This window comes from Vigna umbellata, chromosome 11 (assembly GCF_029865625.1).
Source record: "Vigna umbellata cultivar VRB3 chromosome 11, Vumbellata_1.0, whole genome shotgun sequence".
NCBI lineage: Eukaryota > Viridiplantae > Streptophyta > Magnoliopsida > Fabales > Fabaceae > Vigna > Vigna umbellata.
Window position 1 is genome coordinate 26,163,553 of NC_142175.1, and position 12,414 is coordinate 26,175,966.

At 28.7% G+C, this 12,414-nt stretch overlaps 1 long non-coding RNA gene across 1 annotated transcript in view; it reads right to left on the reverse strand.

Annotated features, from left to right (window-relative positions):
- LOC148191350 (uncharacterized) overlaps positions 1–12,414 on the reverse strand; it is a 94,005-nt gene that overhangs the window by 39,745 nt on the left and 41,846 nt on the right. The gene's annotated exons all lie outside the window — the stretch shown is intronic.

The window sequence follows — 12,414 nt, forward strand, 5'->3', positions numbered from 1 at the left end:
ATTGAAATCATTGAATCTAGTTTAATGGCCAAAGTTAAGGATCCTTTTTAAATTTGGCATTATCTTGGTCATTTGAATTTTGGAGGACTAAAGATCCTTAAACAAAAAGGAACTGGTAAGTCAATACTTAAACATAGCAAACAACATCAATCTCATTTTTCATGAAGAACAAAGAATGTTTTGGACCTTTTACATTTAAATTTACGTGGCCCAATAAAAACATGTATCCAATAGGTGTAATAAGTATTGAAATACTTCTATTAATGATCATTCTAAAAATGCATGGATCCAAATTTTTATAGAAAAAGTCGGAAGTCTTTCATGCATTTAAAACTTTTAAGACAGAGTTGAAAAGAAATCAAGAAAGGGCATTAAAAATCTCCTAAGAAATTGCGATGAAGAATGCTGAAATGAGTTTGATATTTGTTGTAAAGAACATTGTATTAGAAAAGAACTTACAACTTCTTACACCATATATAATAAAATAAAATGGTGTATCTTAAAGGAAAAACGGAATAACTCTCAACATAGTGAACATAAAGGTGAGTTCCAAAGACATTAGTCAGAATTTGCAAATTGTAGTATTTGTGTTTTTAATGGTCTGACCCTCGCTAACATATTAAATAACTCATTTAGTTTAGTGTGGACCCAATTCACTTAAAATTATATTAAAAAAAAAATGCTTGTTAGTGCTTGCGTCGTTTTATCCGATACACAATATATAGTTTTTAAATTAATATATGCAACAAGTATGGGTTAGGCCGACTCTGGATTTATATTTAGAAAAAAAACTAACATAGCCGCAATCCAGCCCAGTTTATCTCTCGAGACACTCAGCCTCAGTTCCTTTTCGACGCGCTCGAAGTTACACCGCTAGGCGACGGCCAAGTCTGTTATGTGAAGAAGGCCATCTTCACCCTCATCGCCGCCATGCTGCACAAGGCAACGTCTATGCGAAGGGGATCGAGTGCAACCGATCCTTCAGGAAAAACACCGGTAACAACTCCGACACGAATAACAATGACCGCATGCAATCGCAATCGTGGGCGAGTTCAACAGCGGGCATGGAGGATTGCGCGAGTTCAAGGGGCAAGGAGATTTTCGGCTTAGGAAGGAACTTCGTTTTTTTAGCTCTGGAAGGGATTTTCGAAGAGGGAAATTGAAATCGAAAGAGAAGGGAAGAAATTGTAAGAGAGAGAAAGTTATTTTTACTTTATTCTTCCACCATACCACTGACATAACATTAATTTGAGTCGGCTCAATCCACATTACTAATTTAAATAGTAGCTTATCAGTCACTTACCGAATTTCTGTGATGAACACATTAACAAAATTTTCCAGGAACCGACACTAATTCAGCTAAATACAGCATTTATATTTATTTGTAGTATCATTTCATCAATGAATCCATTAAAAGATATGAAGTAACAGCAATTAAGGGTAGTGTTAAGGATCTGACCTGGAGTGTGAGACAGACTAAGAATAAGAAGCATCGGATTCATCACCATCAACAACTCCATTTTCCATTTCTTTTCTCCTTTATACGCGTTCTGAATATTTCCCTTCTTTTAGAACTGCTTCTGCTCTGTAAAACTTCAAGTTATTATTTCATAACTTCATAATATATGTAAAACAGTGAGAGTTGAAAAATCTTAAAAACTGAAAGTAATATCTATCTTTGTATGAGTCAAATTTCTTAAAAACTCATAAAAAATGAGGCCATATACAGCAGATTGATAGATTGATATTTATATAAGCCACGAAACGCACCTCTGTTATTCGAATTGAATAACCTTAATTGTGATTTGGCTATACTTGTCACTGTTCCAAATCGTAACACCAAGAAACACTGCAAGAGAGTTCTGAGAGTATACGAGAAGGTGATCCCACCAGCTTCATCGGTTTAGTTAAATGATGCTTGAGCATTGAGAGGTTTTACCTGTGTTGTATTAAATTGAGGGGAAAATAATCTTTTCGTTGAGCTATGCATTTGATCTCTTTATAGCAAATGCTTGTGTTAATAATTAATTTGTGTCCTTTCTTTTCTATGTTAATATTCTTTAGGATTATCATTTTCTCATTACATTAGATTTCATAAGCCTAATAACTTTTTATTAGTTTATTTAATTATTTCCAAAATTTAGCTTTATCAATAAAAAGTATGCAATAAATACTAGACAGCAATTTATTTAAAGAGTTTTTATGTTATAAGTTCAACATTACTTCGACTATTTTATAGTTTATTGATGTTAGTTTTTTTTTTCATACTAATATCATCCTTATATTTTAACATATTTTGTAGTGTACTTAACGTAACATTCTAGATTATATAAAACTATATATAATATAGTAGTCACATTTTAATATAATAGAACAGTTGGAAGAGGAAGAATCGCATATAAAGTAGTAAGATTACAGTCATTTCGAAATGGTTATAATTTAAAACTTTAAACACAGCCGAGTATTTCAAAATAAATAAAACAACTAAGAATCCTAATTAGGTTAAGCAGCGGCATCGTCTCCCTTCAAAGCATGCTCCAGAGGCATCTCATCTACATCTGATATAAATGAATGATCATTGCAACACAAAATGTTGGAGTGACAGACATAAAAGAGAAAAGGTTAAGAGAAATAAGGGAGTTGAGTTTGAGAGTTTTTTTTAGTTTTGAAAATAAAAATTATTAAAATACCCTTAACCTTTTATATATATATATATATATATATATATATATATATATATATATATATATATATATCAATAAAAAAACATTTAGTATTTAATTATTAAATTAATAATTTAGATTAAAATTATTATTATTGTTAAAATGAAAAAACGAAATATATAAAAAATATTAATTATTTCAAGTACACGTCAGGATATTGCGCTTGTCATATTCCCTTCTTTGTAAGTAAGAAAGAAAAAGTCAGTTAAAAATTGTTAAAACTTACCGTGTAAAATTTTGATATTGTCATTTGATTATGGCTAATTATATATACAATAAAATATTGTTGAAATTGATAATAATTATTTAGACATTTTTACTGATACATGATAATTACTTGTGCTCCATGTAATAGAAAAGTGAATAAGAGAAAAAAAAAGTACTAAAGACCACGTGAAACGTTTCGAATCAAATCCAAAACTATCAAGATAAATGAATTGAAAGAATAACTTTTGCTACTGAAGTAACAAAAACACTTAAACATTGATATAGTAAATTAATAAATATCAGAGCAAATTTTAAACTTGCAACAAATTAAAAAATATTTATATAGAAATGTTTCAAAATATATCTGCTGCTCTACTATATAAATTGGTTTTGATATATATGGAAAATGGAATTCGAAATTTAAAAGGGAGAGTGAAGTATGAGAGAGATACATGTAACATAATAATGAAATACAAAAAGAAAAAGAGAGAAAGAAAGAAAAATACAAGAAAAGAATAAAGAAAAAAAAAACACAAGAAAAGAATATGAAAAAAAAACACAAGAAAAGAATAAAGAAAAAAAAAAGGTAAAGGTAATACAGGTATCTATTAGGATTTTGAATTGATTTTATTTTATTATTCTTTACGTGACTGATTGGATTATAACATTTCTGAAGTCCTTTTGAAATATATCCGTAGCCACTCAATAAAGTAATGAATGACACCATACCCCGTTCTAACTTATTCTAATATGGTTGTTAGCACATTACCCTTTCAATGGCTGATCATACTCTAATATTTTTTTTTTTTCACTCAACATTCTTCTAACGTTAAATAAATAATATTTTTATTTTAAAATATAAAATAATTTAAAATAAATTAATAGAAAAGTATAAATATTAATTTTTTATTAGATATTAAAAAGAGTGGAAAAATAAAAAAGTGTACATTAAAAAATTTCCTGCCAGCCCTTCATATATAATAAGGAAAACGTTTCTTCAACAACAGATTTTTGACAACAATTTGACAACAACACGTGTCTCACTGTCATTGGTTGTTTTTATTAAATTTTGTTTAAAGATTCATTTTGTTTTGGAGGGCATTTTTGGAATAATTTTCAGAAACTTTTTGGCGCTTTTCAGAAACCCTGCAAAAGTCTCTTTTCTCATTTTCGAAACTCTCTCTCTATCTTTTCGAAACTTTCTCTCCCCCTTCACCGAAAGATCCTTCAAAATTCTATCTCCGTCATTGAAGTTCCTTCCTTTGAAACTCTCTCCGTCATTGAAGTGGTGTCTCTGTCCACCGTTGTTCGTCCGTCGCTTGGGTCCACCAATGTCTTTGGAGGAAGTCGTCTCTCTCTCCGCCATTGAAGTGCTTTCTGTGCGCCATTTCTCCAAAGCTCTCGTTTTTCCGCTGACACCGTTGTTCCTTCGTCGCTTAGGTGCATTGTTCCTTCCTCTTTGGTTAGCGAGTGGTTTTGTTGGCATCATTTCTCCAAAGGTATTGTTTTTTCGTATAAACAACCTATAAACAATGGTGCAGAACGTCACTTCTCAACCTATAAACAACCTTCGTGGGTCTTCCATCCACATAGGACTCACCAAACTCGAAATTGCTTGTTATGGACACCTTAAACCATGGCAAACAGGGGATCAATCCATAAAAACTTGAAAACACAGTCGTCAAGACTGTTGGGGAGTGCTTCAGCCATGTCTGGGTAGCACTCCTTAACTTTTGGTACAAAAGGGGATTTTTCCACTGGTGCAGGGAGCACACCCAATAACGTTTAACTCACTCACCCATCTCAAAAAATGAAAAATTCAACAAAAATAGAGAATGGGGAGTAGTGTTCATCTAGCTAGGGAGTACAGTTGAAGTTTCTGTACAAAATACCCATTTTCTTTTGGTAATCGATTACAGGGGTCTTGTAATCGATTAGCAGAGGAAAAAGCGTAATTTGTACAGAAACTTCAACTGTACTCCCGAGCTAGATGAACATTGCTCCCCAACTCTGTTTTTCTGACCTTTGCTACTTGTTTTGTTATTAAATTTCTCCACCGAACTCCAAATGACTTGATTCTTGTTTTGTTGGAATCTAGACTTAAAGATCTTTCCAACAAAACAAGAATCAACTCATTTGGAGTTCGGTGGAGAAAGTTTTGAGGAAAACAACCAGCAAAAGTCAGAGGTGGTAGAAATATATAAAACCTTAACTTTAAGGAATTAACTGCACCTACTCAGGTGTCCAAAAATTATAAATTAGTAGTCATTGGAAAGATATTTGAGTCTAATTTCTAATAAAAAAAGAATCACATCATTTGGAGGTTTGTGGAAAAAGTTATGATTAAAATAGTCAGTAAAGGTCAAAGTTGACAGCATGGGTTATGCACATCACCTCAATTGGAGAAAACCACCTAAATGAACATTTTTATTTTGAAGAAATCAATGACCTAACCTCATTATTGGTGCAGAGAGCTCACCGAATAACATTGAACTCACTCACCCATCTCAAAAAAGGAAAAATTCAACAAAAATAGAGAATGGGGAGCAGTGTTCATCTAGCTGGGGAGTACAGTTGAAGTTTCGATACAAATTACCCTTTTTCCTCTTGTAATCGATTACAGGGGTCTTGTAATCGATTACCAGAGGAAAAAGGGTAATTTGTACAAAAACTTCAACTGTACTCCCCATCTAGATGAACACTGCTCCCCAACTCTGTTTTTCTGAACTTTGCTACTTGTTTTATTCTTAACTTTCTCCACCGAACTCCAAATGACTTGATTCTTGTTTTGTTGGAATCTAGACTCAAAGAGCTTTCCAACAAAACAAGAATCAACGCATTTGGAGTTCGGTGGAGAAAGTTATGAGCAAAACAACCAGCAAAGGTTAGAGGTGGTAGAAATATATAAAACGTTAACTTTAAAGAATTAACTGCACCTACTCAGGTGTCCAAAAATTATAAATTAGTAGTCATTGGAAAGATATTTGAGTCTACTTTCTAATAAAAAAAGAATCACATCATTTGGAGGTCTGTGGAAAAAGTTATGATTAAAATAGTCAGTAAAGGTCAAAGTTGACAGCATGGATTATGCACCTCACCTCAATTGGAGAAAACCACCTATAGGTGTTTGAACCAAGGTAGTTCAAGTTCATGACAATTTTTGCACAACTCGTAGAGGAAGAAGTTATTAACTTCTGCAATCAATTTGATCGACAACCATCTTCTTATATTACATTTCATTGTATACTGTTATGTATCTTTTCATTTCAAAACTTGTTGTTTCGTGAAATGTCATTACGTTTTTTTATTAATGTATGTGCTTTTTAATATTGTTATAATTTTTCATTACTCAATACCCTTCATTATTTCGTTTATATTTGTTTAATATTGAAGTATTCCAACTTGAAGTGTTCCATTAATGATCCATCCATAAAACCTTCAAAAGACAGTCATAACGAATCCAAAATATTCCTGGGGAGTGCTTAAGCCACGTCTGGGTAGCACTCTTCAACTTTCGGTACAAAAGGAGATTTTTCTACTGGTAAGCGATTACCAGCTCCCTGTAATCGATTACAACAACATCAGTTCTTTGTCAATGGTGCAGGAACTCACCTCTCAACCCAGAAACACCTTAACTTGGTCTTTCAATGATGACGAACAAACAACTGCAAAAATGGAGGAGGGAGAACACTGCTATGAAGAGAGAAGTTGAAATGAAATTCAAATCCCTAAAATGGAGAGAGAAGACAGTGATAAGGAGAGAAGATAGAGTTCGAAAACGAAGAGGGCAGTTTCGGAATCCAAACTTCAACCCATTCCAAATCAGATTTTAAATTAAAGAAAACATTCAAATTCGACCAATTAAAACTTGACACGTGGCGTTGTCAAATCTTTGTCAAATTGGCGTTGTTGGAATATCGCGATCCATATAATAAATAGGAAAATATTTTGATACCACTTTTTATCTGCATTCATCTGACAATTTCTTTTCATAATAAAATACTATATTAAAATAAAAATAGAATGTTGTAATAAAATAATAATTTGAATGTAAGAAAGCGATCTTGTGGTTCTAATAAATATATATCAGACCAATAGTCATAGTGATGCCACCATAAAAAAAAGTATGTTCCATTATTGTGAAAGATATCTCCGTGATTAGTTGTAAACATTATATTTTATTTTTGGTTTAGTTAAATTTTTAACTTTTCATATGTATAAATATTTTTAATTGAATTTCAATTAATTGTCGAGTATATCTAGTATTTAAATTTTAAATTATTTTTAATTAATTATCTGTCCTTTAACTTTTTGTCAATTAAATTATGTGACTTTTATCTTCTTTTTTTATCGTTTTATTTAATTGTCTATACGTTTTAATATGAGATCTGTAATTGATATAAAACAATCATTTTGCAACAAATTTATTGTATTGTTTAATTTTAAACTTGTTAGATAAGAAGCTATGGTTATTATTGCCATTACGGTTAATGTAGGAGATGACATAAAAATAGAAAATATGATAATAAGTAAATTTAAAAATATTTTTTTTTGTGAAAGTCTGTGATAGATTAAAAATAATATTTTAATAATAGAAAATTAAAATTATCAAATTGTCATTAATGTTAAAAATTATATAAAATTATATTTATATGACTTACATTTATTTTGTAAAAGTTATTTGAAATACTAAAATAAAAAAAATTATAGTAAATAAATAATACAATATATTTTGGTAACACACTCAAAATTATATGTTTAGATATTAAGTGTATTTTACTATATAATTTAGTCATATAGGATACTAAGTTTTGTTTTTATTGTAATTTTGAATGCTCTTTATTTTATTACTGTTATTTTTGTCATTCAAGATTGTGAATGTTTATCGGTTGGTTTATTTATATTATAAATTATGAAAATAATAAACACAATGTACATTAAATAAAAGTCGGAACATTGCAATAGTGATATTAACATTATGTGTGAAAAAACAAAGTTAAACTTTCTTCGTCACAAACCATTAATAAAGTCAACTTAAAATGTGACATAAGATATTACAAATATGTAGATAAAAAGAGTCAATATATCTTATGATAAATCAACTGATATTTGTATCTACATCCTAATTATATGTTTTATATGGAATAGGTGTGAAGAGAGATTGTTTTACCACTGTTTAAATAATTTGTCATTTGGAATGTTCATTGTTGTTAATAACTTGGAAATTTGTTCTCCAATATATTGAGATGAAGGGGTTCCATTGATTAAGTTATTTTTCTTTGTAATAGGACATTTCGATGTTCAATAGTTGCAAGTTGTTAGTTAACAATGGCAGACATTCGTCTTCTTTAAACATTTGCTTCCTCTAATGCATTCCATATTCTAGAATCCATATGATTTGAAGAGTAGTAAGTTAAAATGAGAATAAAAAAGTGTTAAGAAGTATTATATAGTAAAATATAATTAAGGTTGCTGAAATGTAATGAAGCAAAAGAGTACGAGGATACAATTATGCGAGCAACAAAGTCTGGTTAATCTTCTAATTTTGGAGAATTAAGTTGATATTGAAGTTATATGGTTGTTTATATCTAAAGTTAAATTGGATAAATTTATTTCAATTTGCTTAACACATCTTTGCTCCCCCTTCCACACTTGACTTAGCAATTCAGAATTTGAATGGAGGGAAGATTGTTGAAAATGACCACTAGACTACTGCTTTCTTACAACAAGCTTGTCATGCATAGGACTTTGTTCTTTTGCTTGCCCTTCATCATCGTTAATTGGATGATCTTGCTATCATACATCGTTGACATTAACAATATCGAACTTCAAAATTTGTAGAAAAGTAGAAGTGGCGTTTCACTAGCCTTCCATTTAAGCATGTGTTGCATGATATAATGAGGTCAATTCATGAATGTTATTTTTTAGCACTCATAAGATAAAAATATCTTCTTAAAGTAGTTTTGTAAAATTAGTGAGACGTGCAGTCAATATATGCACTACCATGTAATGAAGAAGTCTGTCATTTATATATTAAGACAACCAATAGTTTTTACACGTTGACCCTACATGTCCAATTTCACCATAGAAGTCAATGCCATGTCACGGTTGAAGGGGAAGTCTTTTGGTAAATCTGCAAAGGAAAATTTTTGATCCTAATACTTCAAATGAGCAATATTAAACCAATTATCAAGTTTTAGTAATTTTTCCTGTTAACCTCACTTAGTAGGTATCCATTTGCAAAAATCCTTTGATTTGAATAGAATATTTTGATCAGATCTAGAAAGAATAGATGGTCCAATGCTACAAAGTTAACGAGTCTTTGAAATATTAGGCGATGATGAAAATAAAGACTATATGTAATAAGGAATTATAATTCATAATTTTTGGTTCCACAATTCTTCTTTATAAAATTCATGTGTATAGCGTTCCATCTGATGATTGTTAAAAATACATTGTTGATCTAAAACATTGACTAATGACTTCTTGGGTGCAAGAGGTTGTATGTATGTAGCCGAATGTTTTCCCTTTCTACCTTTATGTCTTTTATGTGATGATGATACTGCCACTAAAGATTAACTTCAAAAATAATGAAACAAAAATATGAAATAAGAAAAGAAAGAAATAGTAAGTAAATTCCCACTTATTATATTTAAAATGAAAACGTAAAAAACATAATACATTATAATAGTGTTTCATGAGAGAATAAAGTAAAGATAAGTATTTGTTATATCCATGGACTCAACTACTATCTATCATCATGTTAAGTAACTTATTGTATGGATAATGGATCAACATACTCATTAACCTTTTGGTGTAACTGAGGTTTGTGCATAAAAAATCATAACGCAAAAATTTTTTCTTTTTATATTTGTTAAGTTCACAATCGGAATAAAAAGGTCACATTTTACATTTTTTAAGTCTACAATAGGTATAAAAGCTTTTTACACGGATAAAGTTTGCAACTAGTAGAACAACTTTTTATATCGGTTAAGTTACATCGATTGACGTTCCAACTAATAAAAAAAATACTTTTATTATAAAATTTCTACGTACACTTTCTAATATCAAATTTAGAATTCATATAAAAATTGACTTTCCATGTTTTCAGAATCAATAAAAAAAAATCGAAATTTTCTATACCACGTCTATTTTAATTGGTTTTAAAATTGGTATAAAAAATCTTTTCTAATCAATATAAAAATATTTTATTGTATAAGTGATTAAATATACAAGGTGATTAATTGAAAAAAATTTATAATATTAAATTGGAGTACTGCAAGCTTATCTGGCATGCATGTCTTGCAACTTTACTTTAATTTTCGTTTGTGACCACTCTTGCGGTCAAATGTGAGAATATCTCACTGAAAAAAAGTTTCAACAAACTAACATTTTGAACAAATGAATATAATTCCTACGTAATATGATGAAATTAGATCAGAATATATAATTGTAAAACATTGTTACTGTAAAATCTATAAAAAATATTTACCTTAATAAATAATAGTATTTTCTATTAGTATTATTATTAGTAATAATTTTTTTGGATAGAAAATATAATAAAAAATATGGTAAGTTAAAAAGAAATATGACAGAGAATCATAGTAATGTCAAAAGATGAGTCAAATTTTTGAGAATAGAAGGTTTTGTAAAAAAGAAAAAAAAATAAAATCACAAAGGACGAACCATCCTACGGTGCAATGCCGGTTTGTGAGGTTGAGTGAGTTCTTAAATTTATTTCTAATATGGTATTATAACTATGATTATCAAGCATTTCTGTTTCCAATTTCTATCCTCAAATGTCTATACTTAAGAAAATCTATTTTTAATATTAATAATTTCACTCCCATGTAAGATATCTTCATTACAGACTCTTCCTTTTTTATTCAACATTATTCAAAAAATTTCCTTTTTTATTCAACATTATTCAAAAAATTTCATCATAATTTTTAATTAAAATTATAAATAAATCGTATAATTGGAAGTTTAAATTGTAGATATAGTGTGTAGATTTTAATAAGATAGAGAAATTTGTAATGATTAAAACTACATTATATCTTTTGTGTCACCTGCACTTTGTTGGCTTATAGTAGTTAAAAAAAAAGGGAAGAGCAATCCAATTATGACTATTATTTTTAAGAATTGTTTAAAAAGTCGTAGATACACACACATTATATTATATATCGTATTATATATATATATATATATATATATATATATATATATATTATTTTAAAAATATTTAAATAAATTGTAATAATTTTGCAGCATGTTTAATCATATTTCATAGATATGAATCAGTGAGTTTTTCACATAACTTCTCTTTAATTTTTATTTGTTGAATGATCAACTACAATTCTCTTAATTTTATTATTTGTTAAATGACCAACTACAATTTTATAAAGTCATTGAATCCGTCCTCAACTTAATACAAAACAAAATAACAAAATGGCGGGTAAAGTCAAATGTAAAATGCTAACTATTTACCTAAAGTGAATAAAGTATATAGGAATTATAATGTATTAAAAAATAATTATTGTGGTTATAAAATTTCATAGTTATTAAGGACATTTGTGTATTAATATGATTTTAATAATTAATTGTAAATTAAAGATTATAATTTTACTATTTATCTATTAAAGAATTTGATTGACCATGTATTTATTAAATATTGTAATATGTTTTTATCAAAATCATATTTTATTAAAGATAACAAATCATTAGAATAATATTTTGAATAAATATACATAGTTGCCACCACTTGATGATAAATATAGTTTACTTTAATAAACTTTCAAACAATTTGATAACTACTTTTAGGGGAAAAAATAATATTAAATATGATCCTTAAAATAATTATTTAAATAAATAATTTTCACCGTAAAAAGTTATGATTGAATAATAATATAATTTTTACTTCAGAATTAGATAAACTATTCTTAACCCTCTATATCTATATATATATATATATATATATATATATATATATATATATATATATATATATATATATATATATATATATATATATATGGTTTGGTTGAAAAAAAAAATTCCAAATTTTTATCAGAAGCAGGGAACTGTTATTATGAAAACTTAATATATCCGAGTTGCATAGATATGCTGAGCTTTGACTGATAGTAAGTAAGTTTTGACGTTATTTAGAACAACAAAAATAATTTAATATGCTTCTCTAATTTGGGATTATTTAGCAGGCATAGTAAAAAAATTGAATGACCATCATAAAGAGATTATGAGACGGTATATATAATGAGAAGAATCAGAACAATGCTGAATTAAAAATATTAAATACATACCGTTTTCAGATATTTCTTCCGCATAACACAGTTGAGATCAGTTTCCGATAGAAGAGCTTCTGATAATGATAGTTCATATTTAACATGACATAACTTGCCTGTTTCTATAGTACCTGCATAAAGTTACCATCTTGTTGCAATATATACATTATTGTCAATTCCTCCAT